The 19,202-nt window shown below is 43.5% G+C and overlaps 1 pseudogene; it reads right to left on the bottom strand.

Moving 5' to 3' along the window:
- Positions 1-1,249: 1,249 nt before the first annotated feature.
- On the bottom strand, positions 1,250-1,774 carry LOC127195886 (60S ribosomal protein L11-like; annotated as a pseudogene).
- Positions 1,775-19,202: the final 17,428 nt, after the last annotated feature.

Below are 19,202 nucleotides of genomic sequence, written 5' to 3'. Positions count from 1 at the left end.
CCCTCAAACGCAAACCCAAATAAACTCCTAGCATTGTTGAGTTGATTTTGACAGGCGTTTGATCACAGCAGTGAGGAAAATGACTAATACAACCTTAAGGTAGAACACAGCCAGTGAACCAAGATGCAAGACTACTTGTGTGTGTGTGTGTGTGTGTGTGTGTGTGTGTGTGTGTGTGTGTGTGTGCGCCTGCGCATGCGTGCATATGCATGCGTGTATATGTGTCTGTGTATCATTCCACCTCGTTGTTTATAAACCCCATCATACTCGATCAGAGATTCATTGGAAGCAGAAGTCCCCAGAAAAGAAAGGTGATCTCCGTGGGTCGACAGCATCCAGTTTTATATCTGAATGCTGGCATCTGAGCCAGCTCCTCTCTGCTGCCAAGCCCGACCACTGGGGACTGAGGTTCCCTTGTTCGGAGAGGATGAGCTGCCTGGGAGAAGGATGAATGGATCCTGCCATGTTCTGGCTCCAGCAGCCTCCTGCCTATAGAAGTGTTTTCCTGCACTAGGGCTGGGCTGAGCTTCATTTCACAGAGGCATAAACAAGCCTGCAATCCCCAGGGGATCTGGCAGAGGAAAATGAAGTCATTTTACATTTGTGGCAGCAGCGTGATTCAAATTGGAGGGCTGCTGGCTGCTTTGCTTAGCTCTTTCTGTACTTCAGGGGCCCAGCTTCCTGGAGGGAGGAAGTGGCTATGTATGGAATGCCCATTTGCATTATATAGTCTTAGGGGGCCCCTTTCTCTTACATAAGGCATCCAGCTTAACTCTTACACTCAATTCTATAGAAGCAAAAACAAGAAGCTATTGAGTCTAGCAGAGCGATAGGGCTGGCATCCCCTTGGTGTCAGATGAGGTAAAGCTTAAAGTGCATTCCCACAAGGGAACCTCGCCCCCTACTCTCATTCCATCCTGGGTTAGGAGACAGGAAGCACCTATGACATTGTCTTTGGACACAAGCCCCCAGGCAGGGCGGAAACAGAGAGTCTGTTATTCCCAAGTCCCCTTCCCTAGCCCCTTAGTCTCCTGCGTTTTGTTCTTTTTCATAGAGTAGCTTGGGGGTTTTCCTGCACTGGATGCCGCCTCCCGTCTTTCCTTTCAGAAACCATGACCCAGCTGCCTCTGCTCTCACTATTTCTTTTCTGCTGCTTCTTGTCTGCACTTACTTTCTGTTTTTTGTTTGTTTATTTGTTTTTTGGTTTTTGTTTGCATTTCTGAGAAAATTTTATTGGCCTTTTGGATGTTTAATTGCCAGGAAGGATAAATCCCATCACTGGTCTGCTGGACCAGCGCCTCCTCTTTGTTGAATCTGTGCTTGACCCCAATGCAGCCTGCTCTATGCTTCTTGTCTGAGATGCTGAAACCTGGCCTACCCAGAACTACATAGGAGTTGAGACCCGACGCTCAGGCCATATTTGGTGCCCAGATCAATGTGTTCTTGAATCCCCAAATCAAAGTTTCCAGTATCTGAGATAACCACTCAGATGCAGGTTATAGCCAATTGAAAGTCTTTGTTTGTATTATTAATTTTTTTGTAAATCATACTTCTGCAGACCTTTCTCCAGGATGGACTGTATGGTGAATGGTAATGTTTTCATTGCTTCCCATGCCAAAGGACCTGATGATAATCAAAGTCTGGCATTTGAATTTCTCCACTTGGCTGCCAAGGTAACTATGTCTCTACTCTCCCTGTGACAGATACTTAGGCAGGGCTTGTGGGTATGAAGGTCTCTCATGGGGTTCTCCTTCTCACCCCGATCTCCTGCCATGTTGGAGAATAGGAAGAGAGTGGCACTTCCTGTCAGCAAAAACCTTTCACCTATAGTGGGGAACACACTAGAGATAACCACTCAAACACAGCTTATAGCCAACTGAAAGTTTTTATTCCAACTGGTGGAGCTGCATTCAAGTATTTGGGAACCCAAATGCAGCACCAAGTATCCAGAGCACGGGGTTTTTAAAACAAAAACAACATTCTAGTGTCTTGCTTTGCAGTAGCAGCGGTGGAGAACGGGGGTGGGTTGGGAGTGGAGGAGATAGGGGTAGAGAGGCATGTGGGAAGTGCAAGCAAGCAGTTTAACAGAAGCAAAGATAAGCTAGCTAGGGTATCTTGACCTTGGCTCCTAGAATAGGGTTGGGTAATTTTCCACAGGGCTTCTCATCAAGGATATGAAACTCTAGTCAATCCTGAAATGGCTTAATCAAAAATACAAGATGCAGGAAGCTCTGTGCTGTCCCTCATGTCACATTCTTTGACTTAGGATACAATATGGCACACACGCTCTATTCCAATGGAGTGGATGCCGCTTCTAATTTGTAGAGAATACTCTGAAACAAAGAGGCAGTGATCAAACTTCTCAGGACTGCATAGGCGCTGAAACAAGCAGCCATCTCTCGAGTTCAAAGTATTCTCCTTGCTCCTTCTACCAAAGTACAATCAATGCACTTTATTTTATTTTCTAATATATTTTATTAATTTAATCATATTACATCTCAATTGTTATCCCATCCCTTGTATCCTCCCATTCCTCCCTCCCTCCCATTTTTCCCTTACTCCCCTCCTCTATGGCTGTGACTGAGGGGGGCCTCCTCCCCTTGTATATGCTCATAGGGTATCAAGTCTCTTCTTCGTAGCCTGCTATCCTTCCAATCCTTCTACTTTTAAATTTACCAATCTTTATTCCCTACTAAAGGCGACACACACACACTACCTGGGAATAGAAAGCTGTAACAGAACAGCACTAGCTAAGTGTCGTAAATAACATAGGTCTGGAGGCAAGGTGTCCAGGATGAACATGATGGCAGCTTTGATTTGTGGCAAAGGATCTTTCTGGCTTTGCAGACAGCTGCCTCTCACTGTATCCTTACACAGCTTTTCCCTTGATGCTCTAATAGGAAGTAAAGTCTCAGTCTCTCCTGGCCTCTCCTCTGTCCATCTCTTAATAGTCCCTTGAGAGTCACACCCTGAACATCCAGTCTAGGCACAATCACCTTCTAGGGTATCTGACTCCAAATATCATTGTATCAGGGTAAAAATTCAACACATGCATTTGGGGGAGAGACTCAGGCATTTAGTTCATTATACTTATCAATCTTATTTTTGAAAATCATATTCTAGAGGCCAACTAAGGGGTTTGACACCTGTTTTTCATACTGGAAGACATGAATTTATAACCCCCACCCCACATCCTAGACTCATATTGGAAGTTACTACCCAATGTGATAGCATGAAGAGATTGTGCCCCTAAGTGGAAATTACTCTACAAGGGTCTGCTTTGTGAGTAAGATTAGTACTTGCACTCATCCTCTTCTTTGCTCTTTGCCATTTTACCAGTCAGGGATGAGACATACCCCCCTCTTTGCCAGGTGAAGACTTGGCAACAAGCCTCATCACAGCAGCAGTGACATCTCAGCAGACAACAAACCTGATGACATCATCGTCTCTGACTTGCTGACCCCCAGACTCAAGAAAGACACATTTCTGTAATTTATACAGCTAGCTGGTTGGTGGGTATTTGTTTTAGAGCATCAAATAGAGAAGAAGACAGGATTTTATAGAATCTGAAGTGAGCCACTTGTGTGATTTCCCACAGTGATGGGTGGTCCAGCTTCAAAGCCAGTGGTAAGCATCACTCTCAGGATCCTGTCCCTGCCATCCCTGAGTACTTTGTTCTATGTCTTCCACCATCAGTCTTAAAGCTTCCTCTATCCTTTATCCCAAAAAAGTCTTCATATAAGTGGGAGTCCTATTCTGTCTTGGATTAAATCAAATGAACAGAGATGAACCCATAGGTCTGGCCTTGCTGTGTCCAGGTACAATACTCAAAGTTGAAACCTGCTACACAGAGAATTTGGATCAAACTGGATTTTCCTGTGACTGCCTGTCCATGCATCTGCCTGCCTAGCAAAAGGGAGTGTACCCTTCTTGCCTTCAGTTTCCAAATATTCCACATGTATTTGTGTATAAATGAGCTAGTTTTGAAAAGCAGGAGATGAAGGAAGACAACCAAATTTATGGCTTTCTGAAAGGAAGCGACATTTGTTTGAGGACATTGTCCCAAACAGCACTCTACTTCTAAACAGTCTAGATGCCCCTTTAGAAGTGCGTGGGCTGGTGGCTGACTGAGCCATGGATCTGTCTCTAGGAAGTTCTTCTAGAAAGGCTAATGCTAGAAGAGCTGGGCCATGCTGCTCAGGAATGACCTTTGGGAACTGAGCTGTCACCAGGCACAAAAATAGACCCCTTGCCCCTGTGCACAGTATGCACATGGTTAGCAAAGAATCCACGTGTTTAAATCCTTCCTGCCTGTCAGCTTTACATAAAGCACACTCAGTTCCATTCACTTAACCAAGGGTTATGACGGGCTTACATGGGCCTAGATTTAGTGTGGTGAGCTACGAATACACAAGGATGAATAAGATACTATCCTAGTCTTGCAAGATCTCAGAGTCCATAAGGAGTTGAGATGGGTAAAAATAAGAATATGCAGAGAAATGTGAAGAAGTTAGGGACAGTCTTATGGAAGTGACCAGAAAACCACAGGCAAGGACGGATTAAGATGTGGGAGAAAACCCAATGAAGCTTCAGAGAGTGAGAGCTGACACATGAGGACACTGATGCATCCCAGGGAGGATGTTAGACTTCAATAGCCTCTCCCTATGCAGAGAGAAAACATCAGAAAAGCCTCAGTAGGCATCTGGAAACACAGGCTGTCCATACTCTGTTTGGGCTGTGTTAGGACTACAAGCCTTGAAATGGTGTCACATACTCCCATAGCTACTTGGCCATGCCATTCTGGACACTCCATACCATTCCATTCAATTCCACTCCATTCCGCCCAGCTCTATTCCATGCCATTTCATTCCATTCCATTCCACTTCACACCATGCCATTCCACTCCATCCTATGTCATTTCACCCAACTCCACTCCGAACCATTCCACTCCATCCCATTCTGCCCCACTCCACCTTACTCCAATCCACCCTACTCCATTCCACCCATTCCATTCCATTGGTTGTTTTATGCACAATGTCTCCTCTGTGGTGCTATTAAGTACTTTATGCTCAGCGTAAGAACATCTGAATACAAGTGTTGTGAGATTGCAATGGTCGGCATGATAGCCAAGATCAGTACCAGGTGACTAGTGGGCATATATGGTACCCGTGGGTACATTAGACATAGGGATGTATCACTTCCAGAGTGAGATGGAGTGGGATAATATGAGTCCTTCATGAGACACCAACAGTATACACTGTTTAAAATGTAAATTTTATTTATAAAATTTCCCATTGAATATGGTCAAACCATAGTTGTTAACATTCAGCAGGCAAATGTCTGAGTTTGAGGCCAGTGCGCTCTATATAGTGGGGTTGCATAGTGAGATTTCATCAAAGAAATAAAGTAATCGGGCATGGGTTGGGGTAGGCAGGTTATGTGGCTCAGTCAATAAATGCATCTGTTACCAATCCTGGCATTCTGAGTTCAGTCCTTGGAGCTCACCTGGTAGACAGAAAGAGACTAACTCCACAAGTTCCTCTCTTTCCCTCTCTCCCCTCCTCCCTCTCCTGCCGCACCCTCACATACAGAGTAAATAAATAAATATAAAAGATGACAGTGGAGAGTCTATGTAGGATTGTAAGATGCTATGCAGGGCAAGATTTCTCCCAGGAACTTGAGTCAGGGACTTGTGTGTGACACTATGTCAGTCATCTAGACAGGAAAGGAAGGGTGAAGTTAGATCCTCACCATTGACTTGACCTGATGCAGAATCTCCAAGGACAAATACCTCTGTGCATGTCTGTGAGGATGCTTGCACAGGGTTCAACCAAGGGGGAAAACCTACCCAGATGTGGGAGTCATCGTTCGATTGTTACTGGAGTATTTAGGGTTAAAGCCTGGGCCCTAGCAGCTCTAGCAAGTGAGATGCAGCTGCTTTTTGTTCCTACTCCAATTAAGGAGACAAATAGCAAGAAAACCAGAAAAACACTGAAGCAGTGTGGCCTTGTTAGGATGAGGAACAAATGAAGAGGTCCAGTGATCTCCAGATCCATTTTGAGATACTGACAGAAGTTTTAGGTTTTAAATGATTTGAGGGCTGGAGGACCACAGAACTAAGCAGTCCTGGTCCAGGTGTGGGCTGGCCTGTTACCAACCCATCACTGTCTCTGCCCCCTAAAAGTCTAATACATCATCAGAACTGTGTCACACCTCTTCCTGGGAGGCGTGCTCCTTCTTTCTCTGAAACCAGGATTTCAGCCTCTCTCTTCCCTCAGGATTTCTGGGGAAATTTTAATTTTTAGGAGTGGATCCAAACAAGGTGGGGCACTGGTGCTTCTCTTTGGAATACCTTCTTCCCTAACACAACACTATGGGCTGGTGTCCAGGACTGAATAAAAAGGAAAACAAAACAAAGCAAAACAGAGCTTGGATTCATTGCCAGGATCCATCTTTTCCACTGTAGTTGTAATGTGAACGGTTGTCTTGCACATCTGTTGCCTTGACTTCTCTATCATGATAGCATGTACTCTTGTGACATGTCATGCATGTCAAATGAAGCGCTTTAAATTGATTTTGTTGGTTATTTTGTCTCTTCAATGAGAAAAACCAGTAATATAGCTTCTGTGTGGAGGCAGGGCAGGGCGGGGCCTGAGTATGCCAAGAAGGCAGGACAGCTGCTGGAGCAGATTTAGGACGCCCAGTAGGAGAAGACTCCTGGACCATATGGGCTCTCAGATGGACACAAGTTGGGGCAGTTGCTTCTGAGAGGCAGCTGCATTCCTGGCGAACTCCCCGCCACAGTTTTGGCTGCTCCCTGTGGGCTTCTGAGTCCATCTCATTTACCTTGGCTCTGGCTGTCTCCACTGGCTTTGCACACTGATCTAGCTTGGAATGAATCAGTACTTTTCCCTCTGACTTCAGATGAGTTGTAAGCTTTGGAGCTCTTCCATGGTGAACTTTCACATCCGGCACAGAACACTCTGACACTCTGTCCTGCACCATTTGGTGAGACCTTTGGTGAGAATTCAAGGTCTGGGCTTATGACGCAACTTTTTTTTTTCTTGGTTTGTTCATCTTTGGCACCTGTTAAGGGCTAGCGTATTGGAACAGGAAGCTCCATTCTGCTTGAAAACACAGACACTGGAACACCAGTGTAAACTTCAATGCTCCCATTTCCCAGATCCCACCCTGACAACCTACATACACACAAGCACCCCTGAATGTACACCATCGTGATGGTCCTATACATCCAAATTGCTTTTAAAAAACAAAGCCAAAGCCTGTGAACAGTGAAGTTATAAAAGTGTATGAATCATCCTTCCAGAAGTCTCGCCTCCAGGCACGCCTAACACCCTTTCTTGCCGGATGCTCAACCTTCACAAAAACTGGAGGCTGCTGACAGCCTTCTGGGGAACAGATTATCTGATTCCACAGGCAGTTAAGAATAACATACAAATGTCATTTAGATGAGCAGTTTCTATGTGGATCAAAAGACACACTCAAGTTACTGACTACGATAGCCAAACCCTTTACTTCAATAATGCAAGAAAACCCACAGAACTTTCTGAATTGAATGAGCACCAGTGTGGTGTGGGAGCTGCTCAGACATTCCTTCCAGGCTAGTAGACTATTTGCAATTCAGCTCTTTTACTGGTGTGCATCTTATGTAACCAGCAGCAACTATGGAGGAAAGCTAGAATCCTAAGCTCCTTAAATTTTTCCACTGGGTGCTCACAACCAGCCGGAGAGAGTGAATGAACATGCCTGGCTCTCCTGCCCTCTCCATCAACTGCCAGAGTGTAAGAGGGAAGGACACAGTGGTCAAGTTCATGGGCTTTGGTAAAAGATGGTGTGGTGTTAGAACCCTGATGCATTTGGGAGTGCATGGCTTGGGGTGCTTCCTTTGCCTCTGTTGGTTCTTGTCAGTTTCCATGATTAAGTTTTGTCTTTTTTTTTTAATGGGGTGACTGAAGATTTGGGAGTTAATACGTGTTAGCTCAGTGCAGCTCCTGCACTAAAGGGTCAATAGGTATGTACGGGCTTATTGTTTAAAATCAAATTGTAAGTTTCATGGTTATTTTAGTTCTAGCAATGCTCAATTTTATTCTATACATCTTCAACACAAAATAACACCTTTTTTTTCAAATTTATAATAAAAATTGATCCTTTCAGGTAAGGGGTTGTATTTGTGTTTAACTTTGCCTAAGTCCTGGTACCCTGATGAAAATCTAACACTAAAGCCACTGCATGTTGAAGAGGAAGCTTTGTCATGCTGAGAAGGGAGCAACTATGTTCATTAGGAAACCCTCCCAAAGAAACTATGTTATTCCTAGTCTGAATAATGGAGTAAAAACCAGTTTCTGTAGCTGGAGTTACCATTGGAGGAAGTTGCCTGGTTGCCTCAATGTATTGTTTCTGAACTAGGAAAATATTTACAGTAATCACCCTCCCAACTCCATCTCAAGGCTCATTTTCTGCATCCCCAGCTACCAGCAGTCAGCTGCATTTTGACAATAAGTGAATGCTCCCAGAAATAAGCCATTTGCCAATTTTAAATAGCCTGTATTGTCATGTATAGTGATTAGTTTCTCACTTTACCTAATTTGTAAATACATTTTTTGCAGTCCTCCTTTCTCTCTCTCTCTCTCTCTGGGCTTTCATACTTATATCCTCTCAGAGTCCACACAAGACGTTTTGCAGTTGGTAGAAACCATGTCCCCGCATGAGGAGGTGTCCTGCTGACAAAGATCACACATCCTCTTATAACGCTGTTACTAGTTGTGGAAAAATTGGAGTGGCCCTCATATCCCACACCTGGGATTAAAACAAAAACATGTTTACATGACATAATTGAATTTTTAAAGAAACCAAAACTTTCATAGAATATACGTGTAGGAATATGTACTCTATGTAGAATTTGCTACCATGATTTCAGGCATGTGTTATGGGTTGGTTATAAAATATATCCCCTTGGATAACCGGAGACAGCTGCCTGGATAAACTTGTTCAAAGCTTTGTTATGTCTAAAGATTACTCCTGGAGACCTGACTGGAGATCCATAGTCAGCGCTGTTAAGAAAAATGGCTTGTGTTTGGCTCTGGAGGTGAAGAAAATGGAGGGGATTAGCAGTGAGCAGCTTGTTGCTGTCCAGGAAGTCTGGCCTTGGGTTCAGAAGCAAAACTCTGAGTTGTTGAAGAGTTGTTACACAAATTGCTTCTCCATCTGTGCAATAGAAGGGAAAGCACCAAACTGGGGACTCCATTGCCTCACAAGCCTCCATTTTCAACTCTGCACACACTAGGACTCCATGATGGAGAATGTTCACTCTTCTGTTCTTTTGAGAAATAAGCTACAAATTATTTTTTGTTCTGTTTTGGTTTGGTTTTTTATGAAAGTGTTTGTCTCTAAAATTAGACTTTCAGCCTGATGCCGTGGTGCATATGGCAAACTGAGGCAGGAGATATAGACAGAGTTAGAAAGGTGACCTAGGCCCGGGCTGCTGATACAGAACATGTCTCAAAATTTAACATCAAATATAAAATAAATTAGTATACAACTAATGAAAATACACTTACTTTTTTCCCAGAATAGGAGCTTTTTACATTTTTTATTTAGGAATTACTGTGAGAATTCCAGTATTTTTATAAAATCATATATCTATCTCTATCTATATCTATATCAGTTATACCACACTCCAGTTCTGTTTGTGGATCAAAATGTGAAACAGATATTTTATAAAATAGCTGTGATCACACAATTAACAAATGTTTAGATTCAAACTGAGCCCATGAGTGCTAGAGCTAACCTGGGCTAACTCTTTGTGAGTGTGTGTCTGATCAGGAAGGGTATGGCTATATCACCTGTATTTAATCAGAGTCCTTTGCAGGCTTATTTATTCTGTTGGTTTTCACTTCTGAGAAGTCATGTAAGAGGCCGAGGAGACAGACCAGTTAGTGAAATGCTTGCTCCGCAAGCAGATGGACCTGAATTTGGAGCCCCCAGCACCATATAAAAGCTGGGTCCAGGTGTGCATGCCTATAACCAAAGCTGCCAAGACAGAAAAAAGCAGTTTCCTGGAGTTCATTGGCCAGACAGTATGGTTAAATTGGCAACTTACAGGTTCCGTTAGAGAGCTTGCCTCAAAAAATGAGGTGGAGAGTGACTGAGAAGAAACTGTGTCTTGACCTTGGCGCGCACGCACACACACACACACACACACACACACACACACACACACACACACACACGCATGCACTCATGTTTATGTGTACAGGGAAAGGGTACAAACACACACACACACACACACACACACACACACATTATTCGATCACTATGGATCCATAAGTACAGATGTTGTTTGCAATTGATCTGTACTTTTGTCTTTTTCACTTTTTCTAGACAACCATTCCCAGCTGCCTGTTACATGGTCATTCTCTGCTTGTATTCTCTGCTTGTGCATGTATATTTACATCAATGGCTACATGTCATGTGTGTGCGTTCCTATAATCTCACATGCTGACTTCATGGTTACTGCTGCTCTAAGAATGCGTGGAGTCACAGCTGTCTGTACCCCTTAAATGTGCTCACACTTTCAAATATAAACCTAATCAGGGATGCTGCCACAGCTCTGTTGGCGTCTTTTGTTTTGCTGTAAAGAGAATTGCAGTTCCAGAGGGCTAGAGTCCATGACCATCATGACAAGAAGCATGGCAGCAGGCAAGCATGGTGCTGAGGCGGTGGCTGAGAACTTATATCACATGATCCACAAGGAGAGAGAGAGGGGGAGGGGGAGGGGAGAGCAGAGAGAAAGAGAGAGCAGACTGAAAATGACATGGGCTTTTGAAACCTCTAAGTGCATGCCCAGTGACACACCTCCTCCAACAAAGCCACATGTGCTGTATGGTTCCACCAACTGGGGACCAAGTATTCAAACATATAAATCTGTGGGTGCCGTTTTCAGTTGAAGTGGCACATCTTGTAGCGTCTTGCCCAGCTTACATGCAAGTCTGAACTTGATAATAAGCACTTTCTAAACAGGAGTGCTGGTGCCTGCCTGTGATGCTTACCATGATGGGGCAGAAAGATACTGAATTTGGAGCCCCCAGCACCATATAAGTACAGTATCAGAAGTGCAGTGTCATCCTCAGCTACACAGCAAGTCTGTAGCCATCTCGGGCTATATGGGACCCTGTGTCCAAAACAAAGAACAAACAATAACAACAACAAACAACCCCCCCTCCCCCGCCAATAATCAATCCACAATCAAGGGAAAATGATATTTCTCTGAAGGAAAAATAAAAACAACAATAAAACAATAGTTCCTGATAAGAAAGGCCAAAAAGCAGACATTGACACTGAACACATCACTACCAATAGCATCTCCATGTAAACATGCTCTTGGGTCTTTTGCTTTGGTGGTGGTGTGGCTTCCATTTATACTTGCAAATGTGAAAAGATGAAGTTTAGAATTTCTTTTATGGGAGTTTCTGGGCTGAGGGTTTGGGATCAGACCCTCCTGAATCCTTTGTAGGGGAAATTAGGATGAGGCTGAAATCTTGACTCAGGGCAAAGGCTCACCGTATTTTCCTGAAATTGAATTTTTTTTTTTTATGGAATACCAGTTGTGTTCTTTATGAATGAATGGGCTACATATATATCTATTGAATTTCCCATGACATGTTGGGGGATGCATATCCTTGGGAAAGAGGATCTGGTTTCTATGAAACTAGAATATTTAAGTTGGCCTTCTGTAGACTTTGCCTAGGCACAGAATGCCTTCCATCCCTAGCAGGTTCCCCCTCCACCCAGTATACTAGCTCTGGGCCAAATGAAACTGAGAACTTAGTATCTCCTATGGGGATGCCTGCCAGCCTTAACCAGGAGATGTGACCCAAGGCTTCCAGCTGTCGCTCTGAGCTGAGAGTGAATTTTGCAAACACTGGACTCTTGGCCTCTCTGTTATGTGTGAAAACAAGAGATGCATTTTCAACTACATGTGAGAGCCCCCACTTCCTTCTGCTGATGCCAATCTGTACCACCCAATGATTTGAAAAAAAAAAAAAACAAACAAAAAACCAAAAAAAACCACCCAAAAAGCGAAACAAGAACTATTGTCAAATCAATAGCAGTCTTTCAAAAAAAAAAAAAAAAAAGCTGTGACAGGTGGCAAGATTCCTGGCTGTTGAGCTCCAGCCAAAACATTCGGCATTTTTTTTTCTCCTGGGGGAGGCACTGGAGAAGGCTGTGAGTCAGTGAGTCAGAAGTGAGGGGCGGCAGCGGAGGAACTGTTCCTGAGCATCCTGCCTGGTGCCGAAGAGAATTAGTCAATTCTTGGAAAGAGGGAAGTATTCGGACTGCCCTGCTCCCCATTTCCAGATCTTCCTCTTGGCCTTGGTTGAAGGATCTAGTCATCTAATGGAATTCAGTTTGTTCTGCTCGGTGCATATGTGTCACTGTGTTTTGACTTAGCAGCAGGCCCTGGCTCCATTACTTGCTTATTTCACCCCAGGACTATTTTCCATAGCAACCTCAGAAATAACAGCGCATTGCAAAGAGCCCAACTTGCCCTTTGGTGAGACGCATACGATGCTGAGAGATAAGCATGAGACAGAGAGCTGATCGGCAGGACGATAGAGACGGACAGTTTTGGAGAGATGGGTTATCAGTAGGTTCTGATAGCTTAAGAAAAATATTCTGCAAACTCAGGGAAGATCATCCCAAGCAAAGGAAAGCTTGTCAGGAGCACTCAGGCTGGAAGAGGAAAGCTCTTCCTATTTGGGAAATGGGGAAGTGAGGCACAAGTGTTGCAGAGGATGCTGAACACAAGGCTTGGGAGTCTCTGGGTTTCTCCAGTGATTTATGTTGTAGGTAAGTATTAAAGCATAGAAAGACACTTTATTCTGGGTGCAAATCCATGATGTTCAGCTCAATGTAACTTCTTCACACATTCCATGGTGAGCTCTTTTTTAACTGCATTCTTTCAAAATGAAGAATTCATTTTTACATATACTGACAACCTATGATGACAAGGAAACACAGCTCCCAGAATTTTGGAATATTCACCACAGAAAGGTCCATTTGGGTGCTTCGACTGGAGAAATACACAGTGGACATGTCTGTCATGGTTATTATTAGCAACTTGGTAAGTTCCTCATCATTGAAGGACTATCTTGATTAGGCTAATTGAGGTAGAAATATTCACCGTAAAGTAGGTGGCATCAGCCAGACATGGAGAGAACATCTTCAATCCCAGCACTCCAGAGGCATAGGCAAGAGACCTCAGAGTTTGAGGCTACCAGGATTACATAGGGAGAGCCTGTCTCAAAAGACCCAAAACTAAAACCAAAACACAAAGTGGGTGGCACCATTCCCTGAGCCGGGGTCCCCAGCTGCAGGAATATTAGAAAACTAGCTGCGCAGAAATTCATCTCCATCTGCATCCTGTCTCTGGACACAATGCGACCAACTTTTCATACTGTTACTGAGATGACATCCCTAAGGTGATGAATGCACCATGGAGTTGTGAACCCAAGTAAACCCTTCCTTCTTTAATTTCTTTTGCTGAGAATATTTTATCACAGTAACCTGAAAGCAGCCATGACAATGTCTTATCGGAGCAAACGGCAGCAGCAGCAGCAGCAACAACAACAACAACAAACAAACAAACAAACAAACAACTAACAAACAGAAAATCCAAAGGACCATTCAATGGATTCTCTTAGAGTGGTAAAGGAGACTGAGACAATGTAGAATTAAGAGTCCCGAGAGCAAACAGGAAAACAAAACAAAACAAAACAAAACAAAACAAAACATAAAACCAGGGTAGGTTTTTGCCTTCCAGAAAATTCAGTCTTGCTTGCTTTCTGTTTGACTCAATGGCGTCTAGGAAGCTCATCATGATGACCTGGGTGCAGGAGGGCCGGAATCCTGTTCCAACTTGAGAACAGCTCATTGTGAAATCATGGCAAATGGATTTCCCAGAAAGTGAAGTGAGTTGGGTTAGGTGATTCAAAGAACATTCTGCTCAGATGCACTAACAATCTCTCAACACAAGTAAGTGTTTAACACAAGGCGAAAATTTAAAATATATTACTAATATTTATAGATTCAAGGCACCATTGAAAAGAAGGGATTCTTAGCTCAGGAAAGTTTCCTCATGTTCTTCAAACTCTTTCTTTTGGAGAGAAGCAACATTTGATGAGAGGTTAGTGTAGGTACAAAGTCCTTGCTCTTCTTATCTGCTCTATTGTCCTGAAACCAGGCTCGTTAAGTGCTCTGAGCAGATGAAAAGAGAGACTTGCCTTCTGAAGTCACAGGGATGCTGCTAATTGCACAAGGAAATTTAGATACAGTTTCCTAATCCTTGCACAGAGGTGTGACATCATACCACCAGCCTGCCCAGGGGCTCCTGGAGTCAGGCTTCAGTTCTGGCACATTGGCAGGGTGACTGTGGTAACCAGGCAAACCAGAATTCACTTGTTGTAGCCACCTTTCACAACTCTGCAGCATCTAAGTTAATATTAGTGAGCTGGGCTGTGCCTCCACTCTGTGCCCTGGTTTAATTCAAATTGAGAGGAGAGCTTGTGGGAGAAAGCCACATGACTAGATCAGACACAGCCTGAGCAGGTTTATGGGTACACTGGTTTGCTTCCTGGTTTAAGCAACCCTGCAAATGTCACTCATACGAGAAGTGCAATGGATGACTAGGAAAAATACCACAAACATGGAAGGCTGGTGCAGCAGCCTAGTTCCCACATATGGGAGAGAACTAATCTCATCTTTAGAGGGTAAAGTCCTAGCTCATGACAACGTCGTCTGTGGGTCCTCCTACGATCTCTCTCCTTGGCCCCCAGATGACCCTCTCCCTGCTCCCTTACTTTGTCTTTCTTCTTGGAAAGTGTGGCAGACATACGGCCGAAGGCACATCTTTAACTTCATTTAACCTGAGTTACTTCTTCAAGACTCTTGAAGTAACTCAAGGTTGTTGTTAATCTCCAAACAAACATTAGGCATGTGGACTCTGGGGCAATAATTTCGGGGGTGGGGGGCGCCATTGTTCAGGCCATTCAGAAAGGAAAAAGGCTACTACAGTGCAATTTTTTGCAAGTGTGTTTAAATTTAAAAAAAAAATTAATCAGTTTGCAGAGGAACTTATAAGTACTTAGAACAGCAACTATTTCTATTTTTTATCTATCACCCATCTATCTATCTATCTATCTATCATCTATCATCTATCATCTATCTATCTATCATCTATCATCTATCTATTTATCATCTATCTATCTATCTATCTATCTATCTATCATCTATCATCTATCTATTTGTGTGTGATAGGGTGACACATATATGTTCCAACATATGCGTGGAAGTCAGAAGGAAACTGTGAAGTCAGTTCTCTCCTTTCATCGGTACAGCTTCTTCACATAGTCCTCAGCTCATCAGGCTTAGCGGCAAGTTCCTTTTCTCCCATTTACCCTAGGCCGGGATGTTTTCCTTTCTACATGGACAGTGTGGAGTTTTTAAAATGCCAATTTCTGAGTCTCAATTCAAAATGGCAAGGACCTTCAACACTGGTATTAGGATTCTTCAGAGACTGGAACAAAACCAATCTCTCTCTCTCTCTCTCTCTCTCTCTCTCTCTCTCTCTCTCTCTCTCTCTGTGTGTGTGTGTGTGTGTGTGTGTGTGTGTGTGTGTGTATCACCTTCTCTACATATGTGAATGGAGAGACCAGAACATTTTAAGCAGTTGGTTTTCATAATTGTGGCACTTGGAGCATTCCAGATTTATGTGTCTTGATTCTGCAGGCCAGTGAGAGGCAGAATTCCCCCATCTTGAGGAAAAGTCAAGGTTTTTTTCCATTGATGAATAAGACTCAGATATGTTATGGTAATGAGCTTTACCCAAATTTCATTGACTGCCATGTGGATCTCACCTAAAAACAGCATCACAAAAATACCCAGGTTGATATTTGACCAAATAACCACACATGGCCTATTAGTCAACTTAACTCATAGATTAACCATTATAACTTATTCTTTGGTAACACACCTCAGTGGTTTGTATGATTTATCTAGAACCAGAGTCTTTAGAACCAGGATTTCTTACAGTAGAGTTCAGCATTAGTACGTAATGTGCTATAATAAAATATAATTCACATTCTTTCTCCACTGCTTTTCTGAGTTTCTCCCTCAGTCTTTTTTTTTTTTTTTTTTTTTTTTTTTTTTTCCTGGTTTCCTCGGTAACATATCCCCACTTTCTGAAAAGCTTTAAAGTCACTGGTGCTCAGATCCTACTACCAGGGACGTTTCTTTACTTAGTAGGGTGTCATAAAAATCATCCCATGAAAATCAAACTAGGCATCAATGGCTCACAGGTTTTCCTTAGGGCAGCCATGTTAAGAATTCAAATTGGGCATGGGAGAATGGGGAAATGGAAGGATCCAGAGGGTCCTAGAAAGCTACAAGAAGAACATTATGATGGGCAGATCTGGGCCCAGGGGTTTTGCTCAAACTATGGCACCAGCCAAGGACAATATGGGTAGTAAACTTTGAACCGCTACCCTCCCTGATCTAGCCAATGGACAGGATGCTCCTCACAGTTGAGTGGAGAGTGGGGCCTGACTTTCACATGAACTCTGGTGCCCCATATTTGACCACGTCCCCTGGATGGGGAGGCCTGGTGACACTCAGAGGAAGGATAGCAGGCTACCAAGAAGGGACTTGATACCCTACGAGCATATACAGGGCGAAGAGGTCCCTCTCAGTCACAGTCATAGGGAAGGGGAGTAAAGGGAAAATGGGAAGGAGAGAGGAATGGGAGGATACAAGGATGGGATAACAATTAAGATGTAATATGAATAAATTAATAAAATATATATAAAAAAAGAATTCAAGTTGGAATTTCCTCGATAAGTCTAGAAAGTAAGGATTACTCTGCTGCTTGAAAAGATTAACTATGCAGCTAGGATGCATGTCTGACATGTACTTTCCACTTAATTATTCACACTAAGCTAGAATACTTGTTCTCCTTCCATAGCAATAATGGCAGCTATGACTTCCACCACCACTACTGCCCCAAAGTCACTGCTGCAATGTGCCACATAGTGTTGTCAGCACCAGACCGTTCATCTGATCCTCTCCTGTACCTTCTATAATAGCTGCCAGTCTCCATTTCATGGTAAGAAATCTAAAACATGAACGCCCATCTTCGTTCACACAGGTGCTAAATAACGGATGCAGTATCCGTCCAATCACTCAAGTGGGATGATCCTCACAGTGCCCATCCATCAGTTCCTTGAAAGGTTGCCTATCCAGTTTTGCTCAAGTGTCTGTGTCTGTGTCATTTTTCTCTCAACCCTTTAGATAGGCAAGCTTCTTTAGAATAGCTTTGGGGGGTATAGTATTTTAAAACACCTCTTCTACTTATTTTTACTACAGTGTCTGGTACATGATGAAAGAGGAATTCACTAATTCAGCACATGTTCCTTGATTATAGTTGATGTCTTAGCCAGGGTAATCAATGCTGCTGATAGATAGGACACAGCTTGTGACCTGGGTTGTCAGGTTTTCACTCACCTGACTTATACAGAGGAAGATGAGAGACCTCCATTTTGCCCTGGGATCGATGGAGGTTAGCGTCTTGGGCCTGTGATCTCGGCGCTAAGGAAGCTAAGGTAGAGGTATCGTGAGCCTGAGAGATGGCACAGTGGTAAAGAGCTTGCACTGATCTTGTGTAGGGCTCTAGTTTAATCCCAGCAGTCACATGTTCAGTTTACAACACCCTGTAATTCCAGCTCTCGGGGCATCTGGTGCCTCTGGACTCTTTGAGTACACACTCACATGCATATACTCACATATAGCACACAAGCACATGTGTACCCATGTGTGTGTGCGTGCGCAAGCATGTGCGCCCCCCCCCCAACATACAAACACAGATAATTAAAAATAAAAGTGGAAACACAGTGAAAGAGTGTGTGAGCAAACGGATGACCATGGGGATCATGGAGAAAGGAGTTATGTTCAAGTTCAATGCGATATTCAATATGGTCTCTTTACAGGATATGCTGAAAAAGGCTGAATGACATTAGGAGACAACAGAATGCCCTTGGCACCGATGACGGCTGTGTTTGAAGCCTATCTGGACTGCGCACAGTCTGTTTCAGGGTGGCCTCCTTTTATTCTATTTCAGAATTGGAAGCCCAGCACCCTGCAGATGCTAGATAATTACTGAATGAGAAAAACGTCTGCAAAAAATCCAACTCTTATTGTAAGATTACTTAGACTTTTATTCTTCAAAGGCTCGTTGTCAAATTTATTTAGTACTTAAAAGCCCATACATAGGCTCCACAGACTTGAGAGACTGACTCCATTCTAACCATTGCTCAGTGTATGTCTTTTTGCTTTTGTTTAGGCCTCTTAGCTTCCCTCCTCATATCTTCAGCTTTCCTCCCTAAGGCAGCCCAACCCTCTCCGGCTAGTCCCCTGTGCCCTTCTCAGTGTGTTACCTTCCTGTGGGATGCCTGAAGGAATGGTCGCACTCAGGAGAGTTCCATGCATGGTCAGCTCAGTGAGGTGACACAGGAAGGCCTGTAGAATGTCACGCTGGAAGGGACGTTAAGGATACGGGTTTCAAGCCTGCCATTTGAAAAGCAGGCAAATGAGAGCCCAGAGGAACGGGCTATTTTAAGACAGTACCGTGATTTAGAATGCAGGCCTCCTGTTTCCCAGCTAATGTCTTCTTCATATTCCGTAGGCACTCTTCCAAGCTTAATACCAAGGCATGTTGTTAAACCATTTTGCTAAGTATCTCAGCTGGGCTGTTCCAGCACCAACTCACTTAGAGCCATAACGTCCTTAAAACCCCAGCAAAAGGAATCTCAGTTCCCAGAATGCACTGCACACTTCATGGTGAGCCAGTCTTGTCTTATTCCTTCAGGACTTATCATTAATTCTCTCATCATCTCAAGTTTTATTGTTCTTTTCTTCCTCAGGCACAAAGGAACTCAAGCATTGAATTGCTTCATCATCTCGGATACTAAAAGTTTGATTTCAGAAGTTCTCGAGGTGTGTCCATTTCCAACTTCTGGCAGTGTTGGCTGCCGGCATGCTTGGGGGCCATTCATTCCCTCCTTGTTCGTTTCCCAGCTCTATTCGCAGAAACATTTAATTAAGCCTTGTTGAGCTGACTCCAGGCTAAATGC

Source organism: Acomys russatus, chromosome 1 (assembly GCF_903995435.1).
Source record: "Acomys russatus chromosome 1, mAcoRus1.1, whole genome shotgun sequence".
Lineage (NCBI taxonomy): Eukaryota > Metazoa > Chordata > Mammalia > Rodentia > Muridae > Acomys > Acomys russatus.
The sequence above is the reverse complement of the archived record's forward strand: the minus strand, read 5'-3'. Positions and strand labels throughout refer to the sequence as shown.